Source organism: Gossypium arboreum, chromosome 4, assembly GCF_025698485.1.
Source record: "Gossypium arboreum isolate Shixiya-1 chromosome 4, ASM2569848v2, whole genome shotgun sequence".
Classification (NCBI taxonomy): Eukaryota; Viridiplantae; Streptophyta; class Magnoliopsida; order Malvales; family Malvaceae; genus Gossypium; species Gossypium arboreum.
In genome coordinates, this window is record NC_069073.1 from 5,581,131 (window position 1) to 5,592,208 (window position 11,078).

The following is an 11,078-nucleotide window of genomic DNA, read 5'->3' on the forward strand; positions in this document are numbered from 1 at the left end:
AGTGACTATGACTTGTGTGGACAGTTTGATGTGAGCATTTATTAGTAAATTGTGAAATCGTACTTACAAGAATGCTATATACATTAAGGATGTGGAATGGAGAGGAGGAGGAGGAAAATAAATATATGTGGAATACATAGAAACTATGGTATATGAAATATTGATATAATGAAATAAATGATATGTGTTTATAAGAAAACAGAAAGAGAATGATATGTATCATGACATGTATATATATATATATGACTAGTCTCAATGTAATGCTTGTTGGGTATGGAGTTGAATTGAAATGTTTCAGGCAAACATGTTATTTTGTGCATCTGAATTGTGGTATTTTATAAAGATATGATCTAGTTTTAAATATGAATGCTTAATGATTAGGCTGAAGATATTTGGTAAGATGATAATCTTGGTATAAATGTATATGTGGTACTATAATAAACAAGGTAAAATGAGTATGAGATACACATGTATGATGACATACAAATGCTATGTTTATGGTTTAATTGAGAATATTTAATCATTAAATGAATACCATGTTATATGCTTTTGATGTTGTATAAGTGTGTAAGAGATTAAGGTTGACCAAAGCTTGGAAAATAGCCTAGGTATATTCCACACAGGCAGAGACACGACCATGTGTCTCAGCCGTGTATGGAACATGACTTTGGGACACGGGAGTGTGAAGCCTCAAAGCATGAAATTTTCAAGATTTTCGTAAGTTCTCGATTTAGTCCTGAATCCTTTCTAAAGTATGTTTTGGGCTTCGTAGACTCAAATAAGGGACTATGTGTAAGTGAATGAACGTTTTGAAATATGAATGAAATTTTATGGCCTGTATTTTAGTTTAATGTTTGCATGTTTGTCCGGTAACGCCTCGTACCTTATCCCAACCTCGGGTACGGGTAAGGGGTGTTACAAATATAGAGAGTGATGAGTATATGGAAGACCTATCCCTTGCTAAGTGGGTTGGAATGTTGGAGGAGAGCATGTCTTCGTTGCAAGCTACTGTGTCCTCCAGGTCCAAGATGGTGTAGCAAATATTAGAAGGCGTCCAACACCTAGCCGTAGTGAACACTCTGATGGAAGAGGTTGAACATGATATTCCCGAGCTCGAGGATGAGGGCTACTCCACCGTTATTGAGCATGATGAGTTAAACATATGTGTTCAACAAGAGTTTAGAGCTGAAGAACGTGACAAGATTGTGAGAAGCGAAAAAGGTTTCTTCACTCTAATTTACGTAGGATTAGTAGTAGGAGTAGTGTTAGATGTAGAGGGTGAGCTTAAACCGGAATCAAGTAAAAGTGTGGAGGAGCCGACACACTTTCTGACTATGGTTGAAGAAGAGCTAACTGATCAACTAAACGAAAATACTTATTTTCAGTTTGAAATTAGAATTGAAGTTTGAGTATCTACGGGTTTTGTCGACATTATGTTTGTGATACCTGAGGCTATAGTACCTCAGAACGAGTTGTGGAGTTGGGTAGGCTTTGGAAGGAAGTGGCTCGTGAAAGTAAAAAATAACGTAACAACAATGTGTTCAAACACCAAAAGGACCCTTATTCTAGTCATGAAGAGCAAACAACGATTCAAGGTGTTAAGGACCTCTTAGAAGTTCTTCTATAGAGGGGATACGAATCGCCCGAAAGTTGATATGTTTTCTTTTTGTTAGTTTTTATTTTTTATTGCATATTTTTCTTTTGGTGTTTTTGTTTTATTTTTTTATATAGGTCTACCCACTGAGAGTTATACAACATTAATAGCTTCAACGAAGTTTGAGGACTACCCTACCATTTTGTTGCACTTAGTCTTAAATCGAAGGAGTTTTCTCAAACTAATCTTTAGTTGGGGACACATTGAGAACAATGTGTAACTTATGTGTGGAGGGGTGTACATAGAAATTTTAATTTATGTGTTTCATTTTCTTATTTTATGTTTTCTTCAAAAAAATTTCAAAAATCTATTAAAAAAATTTAAAATTTTCCTTTGTTTTTTTATTTTTCTTGTATGGTGCTTGGATTATTTTGGTTATTGGTTGTTGGTATTGAATGATGTATGGTTGACTTTTGAGCATGTAAATTTTTATTGATGCTAGATAATATGGTTCTTTTAAAAGCAGATTAGTTAGTTTAATAAGTTAAATTGCATAATAGAATAAAGGTAAATATTCTTATGTAAATATGTATGATTTGTGTCAAATGATAGATAGATTGTATAGATGCTTGTGGATAAATAGTGCTTGAATCAGTTGTTATTCATTTGGGTAAATGTAAGCATGATTAAAATGGTGTATTGTGAAACGTTTATGGAGGACCTAAGGCATTGTTTGATTAGCCTAGAACCTAAATGTCTAACCTTGATGCTATATACCCCTAGTCCCCATGATTTGAGCCTTAATTTTTCCATTCTTGATGAACCCACATCCTTAAAACCTTACGTTAAAATTGAGTTAAAAACCCAACCCTTCTCTGTCCTTGATCTTAAAATCCACTATGAAATAGATGTTGGGCCATGGATGTTGAGGGTTAGATAGACACATTTTGGTGGTTTTAAGTTATTCTTGAGAGAAAAGAAAAGATATTGTTTGACATGATACATTTAGAAATTTGCTAAGTAAATTAAATGAAAAAGAAAATCAAGTAAATAAAAGCAAGGTGAGTGGAATAAAATCATGGTTAATGATAAAAGCATTATGAGTGAAAGAGTTAAAATTGTAAAAAAAAAAAAAGTTCAAAAGAAATCTTTCTATTCATAATGCACAAGTACTCACTAGTTTGTATACACCAATATTCAACAGTATCTTCCGTTTCTTTGGAGAGAAGGAAAGTGAAAGAAGGAGAAATAAGGAGGTGAGCTTAATGACTATTTTGGTGTTGAATAGGGAACAATGTCATGTGCTTTACTGTTTCTAGTGTTTGAAACCGTTTTGAGTTGTCTCTTTGTTTGAAATCCAAACTGTCGTAAGCCTCTAAACGTTACAAGCCTAGAAGACCTGTACTTGTTTATATTTTGCTTAATGAACACTTTAATGCTTTCATTTAACTTTCGTTCTCTAGCTTTAATAAGCTCTTCATGCATTTATGCTTAATTTGTGCTATTTTAAGACCCAAATTGGCCAAAGGTGCCATTTGGACCTTAATGAGTGATTGACTATTGTAAAAGCATGTTGGTGGCCCAAAATTGAATGTAAACCATGCCACAAGTAGAGGTATCGCAACACTAAAGCTTGGATATTGCAACACCTCTGTCAAACCCAAAATGAAGAAGAAAAGGAGCAATCTACAGTATCTACCCCTAAGGACACCCCTTGAGTAGACAAATAAGGATATCGCGATACCCTCCCCTGGGTATTGCGATACCCCTATTGTATGGAGACAAAAAATGACATCAGGGGTAGTTTTTGTACACTCGAAACACCAATCAACAATTAGATCTCCAAAGGCATTTTAGTCATAAAAATATGGTTCTAATAAGTCTTTAAAAGCCACGTTTGGCTGAATAAAAAGGAATTTTTTTTTCACTTTTGTTTCTATCATCTTTTCTCCTTAGGTTATGGTTTTTCTTTTATTTTCCTTTTTTCTTTTCTTTTCATTTCTATTTTAGGTTTGCTCTTTTCTTTTTAGGTTAGATTTTAGTTTTTTTGTTTTCTTTCTTCCTTCTTGTTAAAGATTTGTAAACAAAGATAGTCAAATTCTTAGGGTTCAATGGATTTCCATCAATTGAATGAACATTTTCTTAAACCTTTTACTTTCATTTTATGCCTACATTGTGTTTGATAAAATGCTTATTTGGAATTTAAGTTTGATTATGTGCTGAATTTGCTGATGGTTGGTTGGTTGGTTATTTGTTAGTTTAATTTAATGCTTATGATTGATTGATTGGTTGTTCAATTATATTGAAATGCTTAATACGCTAAAATTGATGCCTCTAACAGAAAATCTTGATAAACAAGACCAAGAGGAGACCTATATGCCTAGATGAGACCGAGAGGAGAGCTTAGGTGGTATCTTTTAGTTAAAAATGAGATCGAAAGGATTCCTAGTTAAAAGTGACAAACAATATACTCAATATACGTTTATTAACTTAGTTAGCGATTAACAAATTAACCGACCATTGTTTTATCATTTACATTGTCTAAAACAACAGAGAATGAAATAAGACTAGTTATTTTAATTGATACTTTAAATTTAGTTTATAAATAATTTATTTTGTAATTTGTACTAATAATTTTCGACTCGATTAGATTAGTAATTGCTTAACTTGTAATTAACTTGACGAAAACATTTATTGGCAATCCATTGGGTTTGATCCTTGGAATGCTCTAGTGTTTTATTGACATACAAATATTACAATTGACATTGTCTACTTGCAATTAACATTGCACTTTTAAATTGTTTTATAAAAGTATTTGTTTTCAGCGCACGCACGCATACGGTCAGTCATCGCTCTCCATGTTGAGATTGTAAAGGTTCTTCCAACTGTTTTAATGTTGCGAAGTTTAGAATCGACCCTCCTCTAGTCACATTGAAGTTGCAAAAGTTCTTCCCTTCATGTTGAAGTTACAAAGTTCGAGATGGGTTCTCCTCTCATCATGTTGAAGTTGCAAAAGTTCTTTCTTCCATGTTGATGTTGCAAAGTTCGGAATGGGCCCTCCTCTAGCCATGTTGAAGTTGCAAAAGCTCTTCTCGCCATTTTGGAAGGATCCACCATGGTCATCACAAATGTTGTTCACCTCGCTGTACCGATAGGCAATGTTGAAAGAAAAAACAAAGCTAGTCTCTACCTTACCATGTCAATGTTAAAAAAAAAACAAGAATTGATCTCCATTGTACCATGTTGATGTTGAAAAAAAATAAGGATTAATTCTCTATTGTACCACGTCGATGTTGAAAAATCGAAATTGATCTTGGCTCACGCGTCATATACGTTGGCCATCGCTAGAGTTCTGGTGAAACCATATAGCACGCCTTTGGTCCACCCCCTATATTTGACGAAGTCTTTTAAAATCTTGAAGTCAACTTCCCAACAAGCTTCCTTTCCCTTCTTGGTGGTACATCATCGACTTCAATGATTTATGGATAGAGCTACTCTTTTTTTATATTTGAAATACATAATGATGAGACTAAAAAAATGACCAAAAAAAAAGGACAAAAAAAGCACAACATATTAAGTGGAAGGTAATTTAAAAGAAGGAAGTGGTAGTGGGTATGGAATGAGCAAGCAAGAGCCATGTGTTAATATGCATGCATGGTTGCACAAGATGTCATGGTTGTGCGAATTTTGGAGGGTGAGATGGTAGATTTAGCCTTAAATAGTCACAAACTGTAATAGCCCGGTTTTAGCTAAATCAGAACAGTGGTTTCAGAACCACAAATCCGATGTTAGAAAATTATTTTTGGTATTTATAGCATGTTATTTGATATGTGTGAAAATTTCATAAGCTAATTTTACTGTTTGGATGGTTAATTCGAGAAAAAGGGCTTACCGCGTAAAATGAAAAAGTAGCATTCTATTTGTTAAAGGTGTTTAATTGCTATGATTTCTTAAAAAAAAGGTCCTTATGATGATATTAAACCATTTGATAGTTAATGGATGATAATGGGATGGCATTTGGTGTTATTATTAATGTTCATTAAGGTTAAAATTGGTATTTAGTTATTAAATGATATATTAATAAAACAAAAATAAAAATTAGGCTTCATTATCATCTTGTTAGCCGAATTTTAAAGGAAGAACAAGAAGAAATAGGGTTCTTCATTTGGTAAAGTAAATTCAAGCAATTAAGGTACGATTTTGATTAGTTTTTGATGATTTCTATGTTTTTGTAATCGTTGCAGCTCAATCTAGCTAGCCCGTACCTTAGATTTTGAAACTATTAAAGATTTTGAGAGCTGCCATTGTTGAATCTATGATTTCTTTGATGTTTAATGTTGAAATATGAAAGCTTGATGACAGTTTTACTAGTTTTGTAAAGTGATTTTTGACAAAAATGTCAAAAACGGCTTAAATTGTGAAATATGTAAATTGAGGGCTTGAAATGTGAAATAAATGAAAGTTATGGGCTGCTAGGGGCACTATAGCAAATTTTTTAAGCTTGGGTTTAAGGAAATTATGTGAATTTTGTGTATTTGTGAAATAAGGACAAAATTGTAAAAATATGAAAGTTTAAGGGTTAATGTGCAAAAATGCCCAAATGTGTATTTTTGGACTAAATTGAATGAGTAGGTGATTAAATGAGTTATTTTTGAATACATATAGATTGAGAAATAAAGAATTTAGATTTAGATCGGGGGAAAATAAGGTTATTGATTAATTGATCCGATTCGTCAATTCCGAGTACGAGGTAAGTTCTTATGTGGTAATTTCGTTATAAATGTATGTTAAATGCTTTTCTATTGCATAAACTGGAATTATGTGATTTCGGATAATGTTGAATTGTGGAAAGGACTCTACGAATGCATTCGACGATAGAAACGAAAGGTGTGAAAGCCCGATTGAACCTTAGGAATAGATTAGGATACTTGAGACATGCTATAAGATGATATATTGATTTGGCTTCTGGCCATGCATATCGAATGAGTTGGCTTCAAGCCACAATATCGGCACTTTGGGAGCGAGTAATACCTTAATTTGGCTACGGGCCATGGTATAGGCACTGCAAGATAAGTTACCTTGATTTGGCTTTGGGTCATGGTATAGGTACTTATCGATTGAGATCTTTGAGTATCCGACTTCTATTCCAAATTGTTCAACAGGTAAACGAATGATGTGGTTGAGAAAAAGGTTAGTACGAGACGATATAGGTTCGTACAGAACTTATTCGAGTATTAAATAGAGAAAGTTCAATGAAATGGTATTTGATCATGTTTTGAGACATGAGAAAAGTTTGTAATAATTTGTTTATGATTTTGTTAAGTGTAATTGGTTGAATTACATTTATTCAATGTATTGAATTACTCACTTACGAGTTTACTATGCTATGAAGCTTACTTTGTGTTATTTTCCTACATTTTATAGATAATCAAGGCTAACTCGGATCCGGGAGTCGTCGGGAACATGATAATCATTTTATGATTCACTAAACTAGACTACGATCACGACAAAGGCAAGCGTACCTATCAAATGGTAGTATAGTTATGGTGAGTCACAGAATATCGTATTCACAAGGATTAAAAGTACTAGTATTAACTATCTTTCTATTATTTAGCCTAAAATAAAAGGGATTTGTTTTAATCTAAAATTAACTAAACTAATTAACTAATGAACATGACAAAGAGCGAAAGAAATAATCGAATAAACCAATGATAAGACAGTACCCAATGAAGAATCTACCTAGACTTCACTTCTTATTCTGACTCTGAATCAAACAATTTATTCTCTTATCTTGATCCGTAGAAATCCCTAAATTATGATAATATCTCTTTCGAGACTAAGAACAACTGACTCTAGGTTGATTAATTGAAATCTCTTTCTAATTAAAACCCCTATCATCGCAATAACTCGATCTATGGATTCCCCTATTAGATTTGACTCTAATTCGACAGATTTATGTCGTCCTATTTCTAGGATTGCATGAAAATCTGCTTAATTATGCTAGATCTACTCTTAAAGAGGGACTTTTGCTCCACTGAATAAGCACATCAAACTTGGATTAATATCTTGAAAATATTAAGGTAAGGATTAAGAACATATAATTAAGAACAAGAACAAGTATTTATCGTATAATTCAGATAATTAAATAATAAGATCCATCGTAGGTTTCATCCCCATTAAGTATTTAGGGAGTTTAGTTCATAATGTAATAGGAAAACATCACAAAAATAGGAAAACAACAAAACATAAAGAAACCCAAAAACTTCGAGAGAAATTGAATGGAGATCTTCAGTCTTGAAGGAGATCCTACTTTTGAGTTGAGTCTGTCGCCTTTCTTCGAGTAATTTCTGCATTCTCCTCTCCATGTCCCTCTTAGGTCATCTTCTAGTGTGTATTTATAGACTTTAGAATGCTCAAAAACCTAAAAATTAGGTTTTTTCGCGTGACAGGGAAGCAGGGTGCGAAATCGACACGGACTAGCACATAGGCGTGTGGCCAGCCCGTGTGGCTCACATGGGCGTATGGCCAGCCCATGTGGAAATGCCCAGGCCGTGTGGATCCTGAAAACAGCTCTTTTTGCCCGATTTTGGCTCATTTTTCGCTCCTTTCGCTTCCCTATGCTCACCTAAGTACAGAAACATGAATTTAAAATATTAGGAGCATCAAATTCACTAATTCATATAATAAATCACCCAAAAACGCATCAAGAATGGGATTAAAAATATGTTACTTTTATGTCATATCAGAACATCATCGCACTATCGGACATCTTTTTGGTACTTTTGAGCTGTGTGTATATGGTATATGGCATGTATAGGCTACTTGTGGTATTTTGGGTTGTGACTATAGCCATGAGAGTTGGCTTGTAAATGATGTTAATAATGTGGTGTGTTTAGCTATTTGAAATGGCTTAGAAACGTATATGTCTTGGTATGTTTTGGTAAGATGTGATTATGGTATATAGTTGTTCATGTGGTTAATTGATTTATGAGTATATATATACTTGAAAAATGCTTTGATGAAGTATGATTTTAGAAGTTGAATTCATAAGTATTTGATTGGGTAAATGGCATTGAATTGTGTATTGAATTTGATTGAAATATATATAGAATGAATTGTACATTTCATTGATATTTTAGTTGCCTAATTGTATAATGAAATGGTACAATTTTGGTTGTTTAGGTGTACATGAGAAAGGGTGGCAAATTGGCCTTGCAAATGGCCTATTTTTGTCTACACGGGCGTGCGTCTCAACTGTGTGCGATCCACGATTCGATTACACGGTTGTGTATCATTTGGTGTTGAAATTAGATTGAAGTCAGTATGCTCCACACGGCCTCACATACTGGCGTATGACTGGCCGTGTGGCACAAGTCAGTATACCCCATAAATGGCATAAGGCCTTACACACGGGAGTATAACTTGGCCGTGTTGCATAAGTTAGTATACCCTACAGGATTGGCACGGCCTAGCACACGAACGTGTGTGGCCACTTCGAAGGGCACACGGGTTAGACACACTGGCGTGTGGTTAGCCGTGTGACCCAAGTCAGTATGTATGCCCTGTTTCTACACGGCCGGAGACACGGGCGTGTTTGGAACCGTGTGAGGCACACGGCCTGTTCATACGGGCGTGTGACGCCTATACAGTTCAAAAATTTCTAAGTTTTTCAAAATTTTCGTATGCTATAGGTTTAATCCCGAACCACTTCTAAAGCTTGTTTAAGGCCTCGTATGCCCTATTAAGGGAAAAAGTGACTGTATTGAATGATTTATGAGAATGAATACTTTATGTTTGATAAATGTATGCTATATGTTGTGAATTGATCAATAATACCTCGTAACCCTATTTTGACGGTAAATACGGGTGAGGGGTGTTACATTTTATTGGTATTAGAGCTACAGTTTAGTCGATTCCAGGACTAACGTAGCGTGTGTGTGAGTCTACCTATACACGCCATATATACTCTGTGACAGTATGATGATTCCTGACAACTTAAATTATGTTTTCGTATATTAATGGATCCCGAATGAGCTGTAACTGATGATGTATAGAGTAATGCACCCGCTCCTGCTCAAGGGGTAGCGCTATCTAATTTTAGGCCTATAACGAATAGCCACGAGGGAGAGGCTAAACAAGCATTTTTCCAAATGATGAACGAGTGGTTCACGGAGTTCGTTCGAATGAATTCGGCTACTCAACACCCTCTACCTCCACCTGTTCCTCAAACAAATCCCTGTTGTTCATGAAGTTATAGATCCGATACGGTTGAACAAGCCTCCAGTAAATAAGATTCGTAAACATGGGGCTGAAGAGTTTCGGGCTATTATTGATAATGCTGATGCTAAGAGAGATGAGTTCTGGCTTAAAAATATGATTCGGGTATTCGATAAATTATCTTATACTCCTGAAGAATGCATTAAATGTGTTGTATCTTTGCTGAAAGACGTCGCGTATCAATAGTGGAACACGTTGATATCTGTGGTTCCGATAAAACGGGTTACTTGGGAGTTCTTTCAATCTGAATTTCAAAAGAAATATATCAGTCAAAGATTTCTCGATCAAAAGCATAAAGAGTTTCTAGAGTTGAAACAAGCCCGAATGACTGTGACAGAGTATGAAAGAGAATTTGTACGGTTGAGCAAGTATGTTCGGGAATATGTTTCCACTGAAGCAATCATGTGCAAGCAATTTGTAGATGGATTGAACGAAGATATAAAACTACTAGTCGGGATTCTAGAGTTAAAAGAATTTTTTGTTTTGGTTGAAATCTTAGCAAAGAAAAGAGAAAAGCGGATTTAGAAGCTAGAGACTCGAGAAAAAGATCGATAAGTAAGACATATCAATCTTTATCAAAGAAAATTAGAGATTCGTATGCTCGCCCAAATGCTTCAAAAGAATATTCGATTAGAGATTGTAAAAAACAATACTCAAGTTCTAAAGCTCAAGTTACATCAGTATCGAGTGTTGGTAGTGTAAGGGACAACAAACCCGAATGTCAGCAATGTGGGAGATGACATTTCAGAGAATGCTAGAATAAAAGTAATAAAGCTTGTTACAAATGCGGTTCACTAGATCACGTCATCTGAGATTGCCCTAAGTTCAGAATGTGAGATCAAGTAACAAGTCGATTAGAGGTAAACCACCTAGAGTTGATGGAAAAGTAAGTGGCAGTAGAAGGGCGACAAAGGATTCTGCTGTGAGATCTGAGGCACGAGTACCTGCCCGAGCTTATGCTATCCGTGCACGGGAGGAAGCATCATCTCTAGATGTTATTATCGGTATTTTCACTCTCTATGATATTAATGTAATTGTATTGATAGATCCAGGATCAACTCATTCTTATATATGTATGAATTTAGTATCTAGTAAGACTTTGCCTGTAGAGTCTACTGAATTTGTGATTAGAGTATCGAACCCTTTAGGAAAATGTGTTTTGGTTGACAAAGTCTGTAAGAATTGTCCGTTAATGAATTGGGATTTC